Source organism: Pipistrellus kuhlii, unplaced genomic scaffold (assembly GCF_014108245.1).
Source record: "Pipistrellus kuhlii isolate mPipKuh1 unplaced genomic scaffold, mPipKuh1.p scaffold_m20_p_2, whole genome shotgun sequence".
In the NCBI taxonomy this organism is placed as follows: Eukaryota; Metazoa; Chordata; class Mammalia; order Chiroptera; family Vespertilionidae; genus Pipistrellus; species Pipistrellus kuhlii.
In genome coordinates, this window is record NW_023425515.1 from 143,122,559 (window position 1) to 143,142,695 (window position 20,137).

The window sequence follows — 20,137 nt, forward strand, 5'->3', positions numbered from 1 at the left end:
GTTAGAAAAGCTACAAAGCTCAGAGTATATTGGGGGGAAGGGTGTATGAAGAGCAGACTCATTTGGTTAAGCTAGAATATATTTGTAAGAGCTACTTGGTAATGAACTTAGAGGACTGGGCAAAATTCTCATGTCAGATGAAAGCTATAGATGATGAAGAACCATAAAAAAATTGTGGGTAGGTGAATGAAATGTAAAAGTGATTTAGGATGATTATACTAGAAGAAGTATAAAATGTGACTTAAAGAACAAAAGAGAGGGAACAGAAGAGATGCACAAAGTTTTAATAGTCTAGACATAAGTTGATGAAAACCTTAAAATAGAAATAAAGCCCATACTCCTATAATCAATATTGTGAAGCAAGAGATGGTGGTCTTGATAACACAGTCAGAGTTGGATCTGGAAAGAGAGCCAACTTTTAGACAGATTAAATTTCACATAGAAAATACTAATAGCTAACCTAGTTTTAGAGACCAATGTGTAGAATTGGTATCAGAGATAATGATAACATGTAATATTGATGGTTGACCTCTGGAAGTGAATGAGTCCTCTCACGAGGGAAAGTTTAATGTATGCTGAACATACAATAGGGACAGAAGAAAAACACAGACCAGTGTCATCAATTCTTGGAATCACAGTAGCAACTGACCCAGTCTTCCAACTCCTACATGAATTTCCTTGAACAGTCTGCTTCCTGTTGCTTCCTGATGCTCTGAGACTGATGATGGTAGGGGAGGGTCTGAAAGGAAGCCCACAGACCCTCATTCTGATAGTAAAACCTAACAGTTGGAAACCCAGGTGGCTTGGCCAACGTCTTCCAGAGCTCAAGTATCTCAAAACTCCATTTGGGGGACATGTTGATTACATGCTGAGAGTCCCTATGTTGTTTCCAACATGAGACATGTAATTGCTTTTTTCAAGGAAAGAAAAATTTGTTTGAATGAATACCTAAATAATTAAAATTCAGGGGAATAAAAGGGACCCTAACTTGGAATTATTCTCTTGGTATTATAATATGGGTGTAAAAGAAGTCATAATAATAACTGATATTTACTAATGCTTACCATGTGCCAGGTCCTAATGATGAAATTTATGAATATTAGTTAGTTTAATTCTAACAAAAGTACAGAAGGCACATGTTATTATTTCAACCTTACTTTACACATGGGAATACTGAAACTTAGAGGGTTTTTAAATGTGGCCAAAGTCACACAGATAGGATACAAAGAACAGTCATGTGTTCTAATATGTGGCAAAGAACAAACACCTACTCACATCCATCATTCTAATCCAAATATGGATGAACCTCCTCTAACTTGAAAATCTATAATAATAAAAGCATAACATACAAATTGACCACATGACCAAACAACAGAACAGCCATCTGGACAACCTTCAGATGACCATGCTATGACACCCACCGTTGCCAGGCCAGCCAAGGCAGGTGCAATGCGATTAGTCAGGGGCCTGGCCATTGCCCCATGATCTCCCTGCAGAGGGAGGCCCAGGCCACTGGCCAGCAGGGTGATCAACCAAGGGGCTCCACGATCACTCCCACAGATGCAGGCCCAGTCCACTGACCAGTGCGCTTCAGCAGGTGGGCAGGGCCTCCCTCTGCAGGGTCAATCCATTGCTGAGCCTTGGCTGGGTAGGCAGGGCCTACCTCTTTGGGACAATCTATTGTGGGGCTCCTGAACTGTGAGAGGGCACAGGCCGGGCTGAGGGGCCTCTCCCGCACCCCCTCCTAGTGCACAAATTTTGTGCACCGGACCTCTAGACTCTCTCTCTCTCTCTCTGGGCCTCTAATATATATATATATATATATATATATATATGCGCACACGCACACACACACACACACACACACACACACACACACACACATATATATATATATATATATATATATATATATATATATATATATATCCCTTTGCACTCCGAACCATTCTGGACATTGGCTACCAGCTACTCTCGATGCTACTTTGCAGCGGAAACGTGCATTTACAGACCCTCGTATTATTTAGTATAATTTTGGAACCAAGTAACGTATTATAATGATATTGGACTTATATGAATTGCGTGACATCGAGGAATGTATATTTGCAAAAAACACAATATTTTATTGTTTATAATTTTGTACAGTATCATAAGTTTTGAAACACTCCCCAATATGCATTGCAGGCTGATTAGTGCATGTTTGACAGTAATAAGTGGTTTGACGCCTGTCTCAAAAAGTTGCACTGAAATAACTCAATTCCCCGTAATCACTAATAAACTGCAATGTCCCCTGAGAGGGGACATTCGAGTGATATGCTAGAATTCCAATATCCCCTGAGAGGGGACAGCGGAGTGCAAAGGGATATATATATATATATATACTCTAATATGCACACAGCAGATTGGGCGGTGGAAAAACCGAACAATTGAACAACTGGTTGCTATGACATGTGCTAACCACCAGGGGGCACATGTGAAACATGGCAGGTGTCGGCCATAGCGGATAATGGAGCAGGTGAGCGGGAGCACCACATCAAGGCAGAGCAATGGTCACTGTCATGGGACGAGCCTCTGGTAGTTACTGAAAGTTCTTTGCTCCCATATGCCACAGTCCCACCTGGTGTTCTCACCCACTGCCGGCACCAGAGTTGCCTTTCACAGCTGCTGCCAGCGCCTGGCACTGGCCCTGATCGCTCAGCACTGTCAGTGGGTGCAAGCAGTGACTGCTGGCCCCCATGGCCCCTCAGAGCTTCTCCATCTCTCCCTGCCCCTGAGGGGCAATCAGGGCTGGCAACTGCCACTCACACCCACTGTCAGTGATGGCTCTGCTTGCACCAGCTGTTGGCATTGGCCCCAATCACTCTTCTCTGTCAACATATGTGAGAGGGGCCAGCACTGTCAACATGAGGGGGCGGCGGTGGTGGGAGTGAGGCTACTAGCAGACGGGACCAGGGGCCATGGTGGGAGGGGCTCGGTGGGAGCACAGAGGCTGGGCCAAGACCCGCCCCTGTGCCCACTGCAGCCTTGCAGCCCACAATTCCTTTTAAGGTACACAAATTTGTGCCCTGGGCCCCTAGTTTACTATAACAAGTCTATAGTTATAGACAAAATAAAAATGAGTCACACAAACACAAATTTGTGAGAGGAGAAGGGCAAATGGGTATTTTAACTGTATCAATTGAAATAGTCCAAGAAACCTTTTTATAAAGTTACTCTTGGTAAGAACTTGCATTTCCAGTTCATCAAACAAAAAGGCATACATTTAAGATTTCTGATAGGATTGATGGTTACATTTAAAAAACCTATACTATAGATGAATCTCAGCTTCACTAATGAATCTCAGCTTCACATACACTATTTCGAGCAACATAGAAGTGCAGAAATGTTGTTAAACTTAATTAGATGTAATCGTCACACTTCCATTAACTAGCAATATTATGTAAAGATAAACTAATGCATAATGAGTTCTTTCATTGACACATAATTGTAATTCTAATGATTATATTATGACCATTATAATACAATGCCTATTTTTAATTTTCCCATTAGTGGGTAATTATTTATAAAGTTTTATATTACAATCTGTCCATACAGACCAAGTTATTAATGCCTTCATTTTTCTATAATGATGACCACAGTGTTGAAATCAATATGATGGCCACAGGGAGAATTGCAAAGTAACATGGAAAGAACAACAAAACTACAACCATGAAGTCAGCTCATTCAACACATGCCTGAGGACATTTCAAGATGGAGAGAAAAAAAAGAATGATATATTAATATTCGTATGAGAAGTTCTAGTGTTTAAGATTTCCTCAAGTATATTGTCCCTCATTTTTTGTGCCCTTTAGTCTTTAACTCTTTCCAAATATAGTTTCCATGATATGAAATATTCAATAGCTTAACCTTTGAAAAATGTCTTAAACAGTTTTTATCATTTGGAGAATTAAATTAACATCCCACAAAGCCATTTCTGGAAAAAGTTTTGAATGGTTCAATCTCTATGTTCTGTGTAGGTAAATAAAATGCTGGTGAACTATATAATTCATCCCCAAAGATGAGGAAGAGTAGGAGGCATTTATTAGAGCAAAGGCAAAGGGTAATGTGACTGGAGAGTGATTTGGGTCCTGAAAACTAATCACATAACAATAACATCTAACAGTTCTTCTTTTTAATCATTATCTCATTTTGTGAACACTGAGACTATATGGTGGACTTGGAAAGCCATCCAGGAATTGCAAACAGATCTAGAAATGCAGCCTACTAGAAACCTGACCTTAGCTGGTTGTGTTACTAGGCCTGGATTCCTCACATCACAAACCCTTCTGGGCTTCCCTATAGCCTTTTGAAACCGTATATGTTTCTCCCAACTACACCAGTGTTGTTTCAGTTACTTTTGAACTCCAGGCACCTTGCACTCTATAGGGTTTGTGAAATAAATGAATAAACTAGTTAGATTTAATCCCCACACTTCCAGGTAGATCACAGCTTCTATTATCTAATTTGATGGTAAAACTAAACATGTTTTAACATGGTCCAGTGCCCCTTTCTTAGAAAAATTGTTGGTCAACATTCAAATAAATATAGTTTGGTAAGAAGAGCTGATTGTTTTATTTTTCCATTCAAATGGAGGAGAATCAAGAATCCTGGCACCTAAAAGGTGACTGGTTCTCAAACACTGGTCTGAGTAAGACACTGCTAGGAACTGATTACCAGACAGAGCCCCAGATCCTGTGCCCAGAGATTCTGACTCCACGGGGCTGAGAAGTCATGTTTTCATCAAGATCCTCCATAAGATTCAGAAGCAGGTGGTCCATGGAATACATTTACAAAGCACTGCAGCTGGTGCTCAGTTCAGTGGTGGGGAAGCCACCTGGACCAGTGAACACAGCACCAGCCTTGGATTCATAAGACCCTGAGACTAAGGCTGCACTGCAATAGGAGGTATGACCCTGATAAAGTCTCTACATCTACCCTGGTCTTCAGTTTCCGCACTCAGGAGATGTGTTTTGGCCTCATTTTAGCATCTCCTCTCTGAGACTGCCACACAAGGGGGCCATGAAGTTAGTAACAAAGATTCTATGCATATATTTCAAAAGTCAAATAGGAATAATTTATTTGTCATATATACAAAAGTCTCCTTGACACATCCAGTTTTTGTTTTCAGCTAACACAATATCTTCTGGTTATCAGAATTCTGATGGCAGTTATATTTGTATCAGATTTACAAAAATGAAATTAATACTACTTAACCAATGTAAAGTTGTTGTTGTTTTTTGGTTTAGTTTTGTGTTGATCACATCTTCCAAAGCATAAAGGCCACAGGGGTAAAATTTCACAAAGAAGTATGGTTACAAAAAACATTAGGACACAGTGCAATAGAGATTTAAGTTCTGTTCCAATCCTAAGAGTTCTTAGCCAGTATTGCTGCTTAAATTAAAGCAAAAATCCCAAACAGGCTCAAATCATGTGCTCAGCAAGTGGGCAGCTGAGTGTCATCTATGTGCCAGGCACTGTTCAAGGAGGCAGATATTCTGGGTAAAATGCTCTCAAGGAGCTTGCAGTTAATTCTGGGAAGACAGAAGAGAGCAGATGCATCAGGCCTTAAGTGACATAAATGACATGAGTTTGATAAGCAGATGGGGGTGGGAGAGGAACAGAAAGGTGTTATAAAATAAAAGTTCTCTGATAAGGCAGCATTTGAACCAAGACCTAAAGACATAACACAGAAAAATTGCATAGAAACCTAGAAGTACTCAGGCATAATGAATTATAGAATGCTAGAGGCCCGGTGCATGAAATTAGTGCATGGAGGTAGGTGTCCCTCAGCCCAGCCTGCACCCTCTCCAATCTGGGACCCCTCAAGGGATGTCTGATTGCCCATTTAGGCCCGATCCCACTAGGACTGCTTGCTCCCAACTGCTTGCTGCCTGCCGGCCTGCCTGATTGCCCCTAACCATTTCTGCATGCCAGCCTGCTCACTCCCTAACCACTCCCCTGCCAACCTGATAGACTCCTAACAGCTCCCTTGTTGGACTGATGGCCTTGAAGGCATGGTCATCCCCAACTGCCCTCCCTTGGAGGCATGGTCATCCCCAACTGTCCTCCCCTGCTGGCCCGGTCACCCCCAACTGCCCTCCCTTGCCAGTGTGGTCGCCCCAAACTGCTCTCCCCTGCTGGCCTGGTTGCCCCTAACTGTCCTCCCCTACAGGCCTAGTTGCCCCCAAATACCCTCCCCTGCTGGCCCTGTCACCCCCAACTGCCCTCCCTTGCCAGTGGGGTCGCCTCTAACTGCCCTCCCCTGCTGGCCTGATGCCCCTAACTGCCCTTCCTGCATGCCTGGTCACCCCCAACTGCCCTCCTCTACCAGTCTGGTCACCCTTGACTGCATTCCCCTACAGGGCTGATCATCCCCAACTGCCCTCCCTTGCAGGCCTGGTCCCTTCCAACTGCCCTCCCCTGGTGGCCATCTTGGGGTGGCCATCTTGTGTCCACATGGGGATGGCCATCTTGTGTGTTGGAGTGATGATCAATTTGCATATTGCCTCTTTATTCTATAGGATGATATTCTTTTCAAACAGAAAGATAATTCTTCTTTTATATTATTATAAGCCTTATTCAACCTAATATATTTATAAGCTCATGTTCTGGGAAAACTTCACATTGTAGAAAACACATGTCATGAGTTCTTAACAGGTGAAATCTCTAGTCCACTGATTATTTGACAATGAAGTAAAGCCTGGACTTTGGTACAATACCTGTTTTTGCTGCTTCAAGAATACTTTGGTTTGCCACACATCCTTGTGGTCAACATATTTTTCGTTCACTTTGATTTTTTTTTTTTTTTTGTCTTGGCAGGGATTCCTAGTAGCTTGCATTTCCTACCTACTGACAGGCTGATGAGCATGATTTATAAATATTAAAAATAGGATGGTAAGACTGATGCAAAGAACCTGCCAACACATGTCAGAACCTCTGATGAATTCCCAATAAAACTAGAGAATATGTTTCAACTATCAGTGGCTCTCCCATGTCTAGGACATTGTCTGACACCTGGTTAGCACCAAGGAAATATGCTTAAAGAATGAATGAGACATTTGTAAAGACAATTTGAATAATACTTCTGTGCTGCAGATCTCAAACCAAAATAAAAGCTCTGCTTATACTGCTTAAACAGAATATCTTGTCATGAGTGTATATGGATGAGGGTGTGTGGGTGTATGTTAGTAAACAGGATGTTTTCTATACTTTATATGAAAGCATGGCAGCTGCTCACTAGGCTCCTAATAAAGGAAGTTGCCAGTTTTACATCCTTGAAAGCCCCCATTTGCATAGATCTTATAAAGAAGGCAGACGATAGAAACGGAAATAGTACATGATCACCAAATCTCACTTGTGCTAGAAAGTTCTGCCTGTGGTTTTTGATTTTTGGAAATGTGGATGTGCTGACAACAAAATTAACTTCCCGAAAGAACTAGGAATTGCCTACTCTCATCATCCTTTTCACTGTAATTTACATGACTTGACGGAATTAGACGGTGATTTTCATTGGGGTGATCTGCAAAATCATAAAACGATGTGTATTTTGGGAATGCCTAATTAACTCTCGTTAGTTCTGCTGAGGTTTTTGCTACTAACATAAGCAATGCAAATATCACGGAGGTGTTCACATCTAGTTTTAATATCCACAAAGTTGTTCTCAAAGGACTTGAAAGAAAAACTTCTTTAGAAATCAGGCAACAATGAGAATTCAAATCAAATGGATAGCCTGTGGATTAAAATGAGAAATACACTGATTTGCAAAAACTTGTCTTGAAGCAAATAGCAAGAAGTGCTTTTATAACTGAAGCCAATATTAATCATCAAAACAGCAGAATTATAGACATACATACACAAAGTCCATCCCTAGTAACAGTTTTTATCACAAACATTAACTAATATTGATCAAGCCATTTGTCACAAAAGTTTGCTTCAACATATAATCAGCATCTGAAGGGAGAACCATGTTTCCCAGACAATTGCCAGCACCTTGTGTCATTCTGACTTGTAAATAATGGGCTGCTCCTATTGAGTACCATCTGCTTAATATACAAAAATCATCCTCTTGATTAGGAAGTTCTTCTTATTTAATATTTATTAAACACTCACAATGTGCTTGGCAGCAAAAACACCAGAAACAGACTTTCTGCCCACCAAAAATCCCCCTGCTATGGAAAATATGATGAACCAGTTTGCAGTCATTTCGGTTTTTAGCATATTTTATGTAACTCTTTCTAGGTGGCAGGATTGCCAATGGTTCACTCTTTGGAAGGGTCATCTCTCTTAATTAAGGTGGAAAGATGAGCGATCAGATGAGTTATGAGTGAAGTAAAGATAAAGAGGAGACAAAGGGCAAATTAATTATGATCTCCATGAACCATAAGGGAAACTTGTTTCATTGATGGAAGAATATTTAATGCACATGTAAGTAAACCCAGCTGTACTCTTTAGGACTCATAACATATTAGAAATATAGAATATATAATAGAAAAGTGACCTTGAAAAAGCAACCATTTTTTTTGTTTTGCTTTTATCTTCAAAGCCTCTGTGCCTTCACAATGATACATATAACTATACATATAACTCATTTCATCACAAGGATACTAACATCTTAAGTAATAAAGATTTAATGGTCAAAGATATGCTATCAACTGGGAGAATTAAGGCAGATTGACAACCTATCCCAAAAGGCTATCTTTTTCCTACACTCCAATCAACAGAAATTAAGAATATTTGACATGTTTAATATTTCATCTATATCAGTATAGGGCATTTTGGGGAGAATAGCTACCTATTCACATCAAGAGACTATTAAATATATCCCTGTAATAGTGCCTTCACATGACTTATCTAGCACTAACTTTAATTATCCTTTTAGTAAAAATTATACATTTTTAAAAATGTGGTTTTGCTCTAAGACTTGAATATATCAAAAATGTTCCTTCTTTCTAAGATCTTGAATTCTAACTACCTCACATGTGAAAACTTTCACCATGATGTTACCAGTGTCTCACTGTTTCAAGTTTTGTTTTGCTTTTGTTTTTATAATTTGAGTAAAATGCTCATTCTTCTTTCTTCATAGGGAAAATGTACAATTAATGACAAAGAATGTGATGACTTTGATCATCACGTTACTTTTTGTATCAGGGTTTTATAGCTTTTCACAAATCTGTAATACCAATTGTCCCAGTTATCTGCTTGGAACAGGGTGAGTCAGAGAATAAGATATTATCCAGTATCTTAATTTTATGTATATACTTCCTAGATAACCACCTCACCCAGATAACTCAGGCAAAAGGGAAATCACATATTAGTGGAGGTAAAGCTGTGAGGAAGGCAATTTTCAAACAGAGCCAATATGAACTTCCAATGAATATAATTTGAAAGAAATACATGACAGAGGGATAATGACTACCTCATATATTGTCAGGGTAATAAATACCTAATGACAAAATTATAAAGCAAATAGTAGATTGAACATACACCCAAATGTTGATTCTTGATTCAACATCGGAGAACAGAATGATTTGTCTCTCTGTCTAGAATGATAAAGCATCACTTCCTCATAAGCTAATGAGCAACACCATCTGGCACAACCATCAAGCAGCAAGATCTTAAGAGAGTGAAGAATAAAATGACAGAGTTGCTGCAGAATTTTTGTAGGAGGTTAAAAAATTGCTCACCATTAAAAACTAATCATGATAAAAATAACTTTAGATGTTCACATAACACTACAGCAATAGTATAAAGATGATAGCACCAAATGTTTTCAAAATAATTCAATATGGTTCCTGATATCTTCAAATCTTCTTCTATTGCAGCGGTTCTCCAAGTGTGGTCTCAGGACCAGAGGTAACAGCATTACCTGAGAATTTGTTAGAAATGCACAATCTGAGGCTTTGCCCTAAACCAGCTCAGAAACTCTCAGCATGGACTCAGCAATTTACTGTTTAATCAGCCCTCCAGGTGATTCTGATATAGACTCATATTTGGAAACCATTGTTCTAGCAAACCAAATAAGAGAGAGTTTTGCTGTTTCTGCTGGATACCAAAAAAAGTAGCAAATATGGTCGATTCTTTTAAAAACAACTGGTCCATGTGCTAAACAATAAAAATCAGTCAGACTAGTTTGTTGAATGATATTGAATATGATGATCTCTTCAAATATCAGAGAGCTGTCATCCTAGTATTTATTTATTTATTTTTGTAGAACAACAGCAGAACAAATTGCTTAAAACAGCTACCTTAATTATGTGGTTTCTGAACATATGTATTCTCTTCTTCAACTATTTGGTGGCCCCAATGAGACAATATTGCAAATTTGCCTGAATCATTTTTTTCATTGTTTTCCCATCTCCTGGTCATTCATTCAGCAAATATTAAATATATTAAATATACTACATGCCATACAATACATATGTATCAGGACAAAAACAGACAATGAACCCTCCCCTTAAGGAACTCATATCCTAGTGGGGAGATAAATGAAAAACAATAAATGATATAATTCATAATTATATTAGAGAATGTTAGAAAGTAAGCAATGCTATGGAAGAAAATAAGAATAGTAGGACAAGGTAAAGAGAATTGGAAATCCTGGTTATGGAAAGTGGGGTGTCAATGTTAAGTAGTATTATGGTAAATGCATTGCGTGGGTGACAAATGAAAAAAGGTTTGAAGGAGATGATGGAGTGGATCATGCGATATATGGGAAAGGAGGGTGATCTAGCAGACATCTAAAGTAAAGGCCTGAAGGAGGGTGCCTATCTAGTGTGTTCGATATTCAACTAGAAAGTCTGTGTGCTTGGAGCAGAGTGAGCATGAGGGGAATTTAATAAATAAAAGTTTGAGAGGAAACAAAAGGGTCAGATCGCCTGGAAGTCATTGTAAAAACTTGTACTTTTACTCTAAGGGAAATGGGGGTCTATCCCCAGGTTTTGAGTAAAAGAGTGACATGATCTGAGTTATGTCAAAACATTTTCATCTAAGTCTATGTACAAATTCTTCAACTATTTATGTGGTGGGCTGGAAGACACTGCTATCATTATTGTCTTTTCTTTATGTTCTGCATGAAGTTATTTAAAAGTATGGCAAGTTACTTTCTTTGTTAACAAAGAAGAAACTGTTTTCTTGGAGACAATTAGAAGATAGAGTTGGAAAATATTCCATTCTCCTTTACCTGGGTCTTGTTTTTTGCCTTTCCATGTGGTTTTTTGCTGTTCCTGAGACCCAAGATATAACCTTGGGTTTGGGTGCTCAGATTTGTTTTTTCACCAGGCAACTGACAGCTCACAGAATTGTGAGTGAAGTCTTGGAACCTGATTCACCACTGAAGTGAAACTAAAATGGAAACCTATATTTGAGGAATGACTCTGTCAGTGGCTTATTAAAAACCCAATGCCCAGTCCACAAAATCCCTACAGAAGGTAATAGATTTGCCAACCTTTTGGTAAGACAGAGCAAGGGGTAGTTTCTCTGAGTAGAACTGTGGAAACTTTTCTATCGAAATCCAATCCTAGCACTTGCTTTGTTTGGTATTACTGTGACCCCTAATACTGTAGAAAACTGTTTTGAAATTCATGAGTGGCAATGGAACTTGTAGACTTAATAAAAAAAAATATCATGTATTTCCTCCCCTCTTTTACTCAAATGTTTACTGAATACCTGTTAGAGACAAATACTATATTAGGTTCCGGGGAATATACATATATCCATATGTCATTACTCTACGCTATGCATTATTGCCATTTATGTCTGATTGCTCCAGGTATGTAAAGTTCTAATTGGAGAAATAGCAAAAGGCTTCATGGAGGAGGTTAACTTCTGACTTGGTCATAAAAGGTGCATTTGTGTTCATAGTGATGGAAAGCAGTGCGATTATGCAGAGGGAGGAATCTCTGTAAAGGCAAAGAGGCAGGGCTGCGTTAGTATTTACCAGGTAAGAGGCAAAGACAGCCTAAGCTGGAGCAGCGGCAGTGGTATGAAAGAAATAAGAAAGAAAATGAGTTATTGCTGAGGTCATTTCAAGAAAACCTGAAATATCTGTCTGCCATGTAGCGTAAAGAAGTAGGGTGTGAACAACACATTTGCCTGGAACTTTGTTGGCAAACCACCACTATGTTAAGTCTGAGAATAAAATGAATGTGGGCACAGTCCCTGTCCTTAAGAAGTGTACTGTCTACTGAGCAAAATGAACAAATAAACACAATAAGGTCAGTTAAATTCTTAAGGATTTCTGGGCCCCATGCTTAAATGGCCAGGAACAGGGCATGGTTACAAAATTAGGATCCAACTACAAGTAGGTTACCAATGCTATTTGGGAAATAGCTATTCTTTACTTATGTATTTATCTGGTTTAAGGAACAGTGAACTGTTGTCACTTTATTCAAAGTAATCTAAAACAGCACAATTCAAAGTGTCATCTGCAAATTAGGAGCACTTGTCTGTCCTGGGAACTTGTGCAAAATGCAAATTCTCAGGCTCCACCCCAAATGGCCTGGATCAGTAGGTGACTGTATGCACATTCAAGTGGGAAAAGCACAGCAATATAAAACAAAAGGCATAGTATAGGACAAAACGTCTCAAAACAACCAACTCTCTCAAGAGTTAAGGCATACAAGAATCATGGAACAAAAGAAAGATATTGCCCCTGGCTTATATTTTTCAGGGCAGGTATATAACTATTCTTAATTTTCTTAATTTTGAAGAGAGACAAAAGTGGTCAATTTAAAGAAATCAAAGGAGAGGAAAAGTCCAAATTATAGAGAAAAATAAATCAAATGAAGAATTTAATCACATGACTTCCAACAAAGAGAAAAAGAAAAAACCTTCAAAGCCTTCCTAAATTTTAAAAGTGAGACCATATTCCATGGAGGCTTCTAATTCCAGGCCTACTTGTCTTTGAGGTTCACATAGTTAGTGTTCAAAAGCCTTCACATTGAGGGAATGTTCAGAGCAAGGGTCTCTTGGGACTTTCTTTCCATAGAGTATAATCTGGCTGTGGATCTAACAATTCTGCCAAGTCACATTCTCAGGTGTTGGAGAACATTATTTCCCTCCGCAGACGAGGTGTTCAAGTCCTGATTTATACAACCAGAATTTTCACCGTCTTCCTTGGTAAAAAAAAAAAAAAAAAAAAAAAAAAAAAAAAAAAAAAAAAAAAAAAAAAAAAGGCTACTGGATCTTAGTGGTTTCTCTTGTCTTAATCATTAACGATGCTACCTTGATAAATACACCATAGCACAGTTTCACCCTGTGTATTTGCATGTCCATGTGTGCATGTCAATGTATGTTCATGTGTGGGTTTTTAAACACATGACAGGTTAGTTCTGATAGCTTACTAAAGTGCAAATGTCCTTGCCATCTCCCATTATTAAAATAGATTATTTTCTTCTTTCTTATTGAATTATTAATTTCTAGCATGTGTATTATAGAGGAGGCCTACTATAGGTCACTGGATGCCATTATGAATAATGGGAAAAAGGAAGTCCCCTGTTTCCCAACGTTGGTTAGTGTGCCAGCACAGGCCTGGGTAACTCAATACATTTTGACTCAGGGCTCCTCTGGGTCTGCCTGTGACTGCTACGTGAACTTAATGTTCCTGCCAAATACATCAGCTGGGTGGGAACATTAATTCATTTTAACAGAGAAGTATGTCAATGTTGCTCTCAAAAAAGTGCTGAGCTGCTATATTGGAAAAAAAAAAACTGCATTCCAAGAGAAAGAAAAAAAAAGGGGGGGGGGAGGGTGGAGAATGCTGTTTTTAATAGTGTCCAATCTATCAATCCAAGAAATGTTGTATTTTGCCCATTTTCTCTTGGTCCAGGTTTTCCTGGGGTTAGCACCGATTTATTCTGCATCACAAATAATTAGACATTTTGTTTTCAGAGTCCAGGTAGAGTAATAGTGTTTCTTTGGGTGAACTGGGTGGGTTTCTGCACCTGGTGGCTGACCTGGGCTGGCACTGCTTTTTGTTCTTGTTTCTGCCTCCCCACCCTGGCTGCACTGCCTTTGTTGAAGGGACTCAGAGAGTTCCCAAGTTCTCAGGGGATAGGCTGGAAACCTCTCCCCACTCTAGGAACTACTACATATGTGCAGACCTAAGGGATGTGAGCCCATTTGATCCCTAAAGTCAATCACACAGAGGCACAAGAAACTTTCCCAATGGCCTCACTGTGATAGCAAAACCTGGGCCCCTCTGAAACCCATGCCAGATGACAAAGCTGTCTCCAGCAGAAACACGAAGAAATGACACAACACTGATTTCTTTTTCCCTCCTTCAGACTGAGTGGGAATGGACGGAGCATGCAGCCAAAGATTAGCCATCTCAGTATTTACCCATCACTTTCCCAGTTTGACAGTGTTTTCTCAGACTGACTTTTGTGTATCCTTTTTCCTAAATGATCCTTAAAAGTAACTCTCTCCCTTCTTATTCTCTCACCCAAGGCAGTAACATCTTGAAACACTGATGTATCTGCTGCCCGCTTTCATCCATTTCACCCATCCCTATAGGCGGAGCCACATAGGTCCCAGCTCAGAGGCCTTGATCAGCCCTGCGTTAGCTTTGCACTTTTAATGGGAATAGTAGCTTTCTCAATTACTACTTAATGAAATAATGGGTATGCATTTGCCAATGTATTTCTAAAGTGGGATGCAAGCTACAACTGCCCACCTGCCCACAGGTAAGCAGAATTTCTCACACAGACTCTCTGCTGCTTCTCCAGAAGAGTTAACATTGCACCTGTACATGGCCAGGCACATAATCATATTCTTCAAATGGGGGGTGGCACCATGTAACACTGTCAGTCCTATGGCACCTCTAGGGTATTTCAGCCTTAAGATGTACATATTAATGCAAATATGTAAAAATCAACAGGCTAATATTATTTATGTACACCAATCAGTCAAAGGAGATGGGGGGAGATCCTTTTTGGTCAATATTACTTTAAACATGAGCCTTTTAATTCCAAGGGTTTCTGGATTGTTGAAGGTTGTTGTTTCCCAGAAAAAGATCTGGTAAGTGAAACTATAAACGTGACCATCACTGTCCAAAGGACCTAGAATCCCAATGGAAATTAGGCCCCAGGAGAGGAAGACAGAAAGGGTAAACAACTTTCTCTTTCCATCAAGGTCACCCTTTCTAATTAACAAGTTAAATAATTTTAGTAAGTAACTGATAAGAAAGCAAATTAAACTTAATTTGGTTTTCCAATATACTTAAGAATTGGTCTGAACTCACTCTAAGAAATTTAATAGTAGCTCTGGCTGGTGTTGCTCAGTTGGTTGAACATCAGCCAGTGTACCAAAAAGGTGCTGGTTAGATTCCAGTCAGGGCACATGCCTAGGTTGTGGGCTTGATCCCCAGCAGGTACCTGCAGAAGGCAGCCAATCAATGATTCTCTCTCATCACTGATGTGTCTCTCTCTCCCTCCCTCCATTTCTCTCTGAAATCGATAAAAATATATTTCAAAAACAAGAAATTTAACGGTATACATATTTATTCTACTACTTCATGTTTTCTCAATGAGGAATCCCTTAAAACAAAAATAAAAACAACACCCCCCATAAATGAGGGAGGGGCTTATTTTTTTAGGAAAGATTTGACAATTTGAAGAAGCTAGCTTAGAGGCAATTTTGTCTTTGAGAAACTCCATTTAATCATTTACCTATCATGAATCACTTTAACTGGTAAGGACACAATTTTTAAAAATTCTATAAATTATGCATTATAATGGTGACATAATCTCTTCATTAAAAACTTGATGAGAAAATGAGCACTTGCTGGAAAGTTCCAAAAAGCTCAGGCAAATCAAAATAGCTTTGCAACTATTTTGTTAATTTAATGTTAAATGAAGAAGACATCCTTATTTCCTGACTTTCTCAAGCCTCCAATGATGTATACCAGTTACTCTTAAGTACTTAGGAGAAAAACATTTATAATTTTTGTTAGGACATAACCAACACACAGCTTGTGAGCATGAACCTACATGAATGCCTGCCATTAAAATTTCTTCTTTGATGCAAAATAATCTAAAAATGCTTATTGTAATAATATTGCTGGTTGTGCTGTTATTCTTACTCTAAGGTTGTTGTAGGTGTTAAACAGATGTGCACTGCCAAAACCAGTTTAGCTCAGCGGATAGAGTGTCAACCTGTAGACTGAAAGACTCCAGGTTTGATTTTGGTCAAGGGCATGTACCTTGGTTGTGGGCACATCCCCGGTAGGGGGTGTGCAGGAGGCAGCTGGTTGATGTTTCTCTCTCACTGATGTTTCTAGCTCTCTAATCCCTCTCCCTTCCTCTCTGTAAAATATCATATATATATATATATATATATATATATATATATATATATATATATATAAAACAGATGAGCATTTACAGTGGTGTCTCTAAGACCTATGATTGTCAACATTGCAGAAAAAAATACAGACCTAAGATTCATGGGATAAAATAAAAGCCTGGTAGCTCTGAATTTGAATAGAAAGTTCCAGTTTGAACTCAAAATGATGTATACAACATATACATTTAAACAATGTATACAACATATGTTGTTTACATATTAGCCCTGTCCAATGAAAAAAAACAAGAAACGATGAGCAACCCAGTGCCAAGCATCTGTAGCACCAACATTATGCTCTCTTAAATACTAAAATGAGAAATATCTGAATCCAGGTTTTCACCAGGATATGCACAGGAAGAATGTGAAGCATAATACCAGGAAGCAAAGAAGCCATGCATTCTACTAAAGGCATGTAAAAATGACTCAAAAGCCAATTTGAAGATATTCCCACAAACAAAATAGGATAATTTGAACATAAGGATATAATTTTAATGAACTGAAATATTTCAGGTATATAGGTATATAAGTCAATATGTAAATTTACTGGTTATTTTTGAATGATGTTAGGGAAGCAATATCTTAAAAGTGATAAAGAAAAGGGACTGGTATTCTCTTTCATGGTAACCAAATGGCTAATGAAAGCAAGTTTCTCTTTATAAAACATATCAGCAAATAAAGGAAAAAGAAATTACCAAATAGCACTATTTTGCCACCTCCAATGAATTATTGGACCTAGACAATGATTATTAAAAACAACTAACATAAAAAGAGAAAACTGGACATATTCCTCCTGATAGAAGTGTCACCCAATGGTCCAATGGTCTTGGAAAACAAACTTGAACCTAATAAAGCTTCAGAATAGAAATATCAACACAAAGGAAATATCCCTGGTACAATCAGCAAAATCTAGATTGAGGAAAGCTCTGCAGAACAATTGAGCTTTTGTGTGTGTTTTGTTTGTTTGTTTGTTTGTTTATTTATTTATTTATTTATTTCAATAACAGAGCAAGAGAGAGAGTTAGAAATTCTAGATTAAGAGAAATATTGGTGACATAATTAATTGCAATGTACAGACCTTATGCACTCCTGATTTGAACAACGCATGGACTTCAATGTTAATTCTGGTTCAAATGAACTACTCAAATTAAATATTAATGAGATTATTGGAGAAGTTTGAAAACAGACTAAATATATAACATTATTAAGGAAGTGTGGTTGATTCTTATGTAGTACAATGGCATTGTGTTTATTTTTAAGAACCTTAATCTTTTAGATTCTTAAAATGTCAAGTGAGTATTTTTAACCTTTTAATGAAAGAAAATGTCATACTTACAGAGACACTAATGGTGTAATGAACCTCTGTATACCCACTGCTCAGGTTGAATAACTATTAATTCATGGCCAACCTTGTTTCATCTCTACCAGTACTCACTTTTCCACTCTTCACTGGTTATTTTGAAGCAAAAATCAGACATCATATTATTTCACTTATAAAATTTCATCATAGGTGATACATTGGTGATAAGTATGACATTTTCTTTCATTAAAAGGTTAAAAATACTCATTTGACATTTGGCAATGAGCATCAGATTACTATGGTAAATCCTTAGACAAGAAAATCCAAACAATTAAAGTTACGACATAGATTTAAATCAGAGTAGAGATAGCAGCTTTTGAGGTCATTTTGGTCAATTCTTGTCAACCAGATTTTACCTAGATCATGTATTCTCATTTCTAAACCACTAGCATAGTTGCCTTCTTTGGTCTGGTTGTAGTATTTGGTGAAGCAACAAGACAGGATTAGACTTGGTGAAAAAAACAGCAAGAAGGCATTAAAAATTATTTTGGTTACTACCCCTACAATTATTTTGATAACTACCAACTGAATGATACCTGCAAATTAATTTTACCAGGTGAGTTTTTCCCACTATACAGTTCCTCTCATCACAGGCAGCAGGGAAATGCATCCCCCAAAGCTATACTCTCCCAGTTCTCATTATACAATCCACACATTTGTGGCAGTGCTGTCTCTTGGAAAGCTCACAGCAAAAGGCAATGTGATATAAACACATGGAAACATATGGCATACTAAATTCTTCCCTGAAATTCCAAAATGTTTCGAGGGCTTATATAACTGGGGGATACCCAAAATGCTAACTGTGACTAATCAATAACCAAAGACCTCTAATTAATTGCATTGCTCTGGGGTAGTGAGAGACCAAACATTTCCAAAGCCCCTTGAGAATGGTCACATTTATGTGAAATGGTCCTACATGTGAGATAACTTACTCTTCTTATCTCTATTGCCTGTCTCCTTCAATAGCTTATGCTACAGTGATTCAAATCTAACCATTGGAATTCTGCTTGATATGTCTAACAGTAAAAAGGGAACAGAATAATGGCTATTTTTGTCTTGCATTTCATTACAAGCTGTTCATTTTTGACCCTCAGAAGTAGAAAACACTAAATAGGAGATAAGATCCTATATAATAAAAGGCTAACATGCAAATTGACTGAACCACGGAATGACCGGTAGCTATGACACACAATGACCGCCAGGGGGAAGATGCTTAATACAGGTCTCCCAAAGGGGGAGTGCTGCTCAGGCAGAAGCCAGGCTCACGGCTGATGAGCACAGAGACAGTGCCGGGAGCCTCTTCCTCCTCCTCTGCAGAGCTAAGGATGCCCCACTATTGGCTTAAGCATGCTGTCAGTCAGACTTCCTCCCAAGGGCTCCCAAGCTGCAAAAGGGTACAGGCTGGGCTGAGGGACCCCTTGGGTGCACGAATTTTATGCACTGGGCCTCTGGTTTTAAAATAATTATCAACATTGAAATTATACCCATAGACATCAGAAACTTCTCCCCTACAAGAATATAGCCCAATATAAGGTTATTGAAGAGTAAAAGGTACACATTTTGAGGAAACAGAATGTTAATATTGGAATTAGAGCCAATGGTCAATTTATCCATGGTACTGCATGAATAAGCAAAATTCATGATAATTTAAAACCTTAGCAATTACTTTCGGTATTTTCTTTCAGCAGTTCTTTACTAGAACTGCATATATGAACTAAGAGCTATTGATTTAGAATTCCACTTCTATATACTTGTTACTTTTCTAAAGAGAGGGGGGGAAAGGCAGGCAATAGAGTTATGTGGGAAATGAAGAGGATGAAGAGAAAACAGAGGGAGGAAACAGAAGAGGTAAGGGGTATGGAAAAAATGAGGTGGGCAGGCCTCAAAAAAAAAAAAAAGTAAGTGGAAGGCTGGTTTATAGAATGCTGCAGAGAAATGGATGCAATGAAAATTGCAAGTAGATTTTTAAATAACTGAGTGAGTAGTATCTACACCCCATTTCTCTTCAAGAATCCACTGTTAATGATTTTAAGTAATGCATAATTTCAATCTGATATTCTGCTTAACATGTTAGATACCACATGATGGTGTTCACAATCACAGGGTCTATTTGCATGCAAGAAGCTATGCAACCTTATTAGAGAATCAATAGCCTGTTTGTTTTGTGGTCTCAGGTAAATTTTTGCCATTGCTTGCAAAGGAGTTTAGATTCTAAAGTTCCTTAACATTTCTGTTTTGAAATGTTAAGGAACTTTTGGCTAAAATCCAATTTAATCAATAGCAAATTGAGCTAAATAAGAACAAATCGAAAGATATCCTGGGAAAGCATCCAGCATTTTTTGGAGCCTCAAGCCAATCAAATTGGAGAGAACAGAAGGTAGTGTAGGTGGAATTAATGGG

The 20,137-nt window shown here is 38.5% G+C and overlaps 1 protein-coding gene across 2 annotated transcripts in view; it reads right to left on the bottom strand.

The window, feature by feature from the left end:
- Nucleotides 1–20,137, bottom strand: part of ST6GALNAC3 (ST6 N-acetylgalactosaminide alpha-2,6-sialyltransferase 3) — a 517,876-nt gene that overhangs the window by 179,660 nt on the left and 318,079 nt on the right. The window lies entirely within an intron of this gene.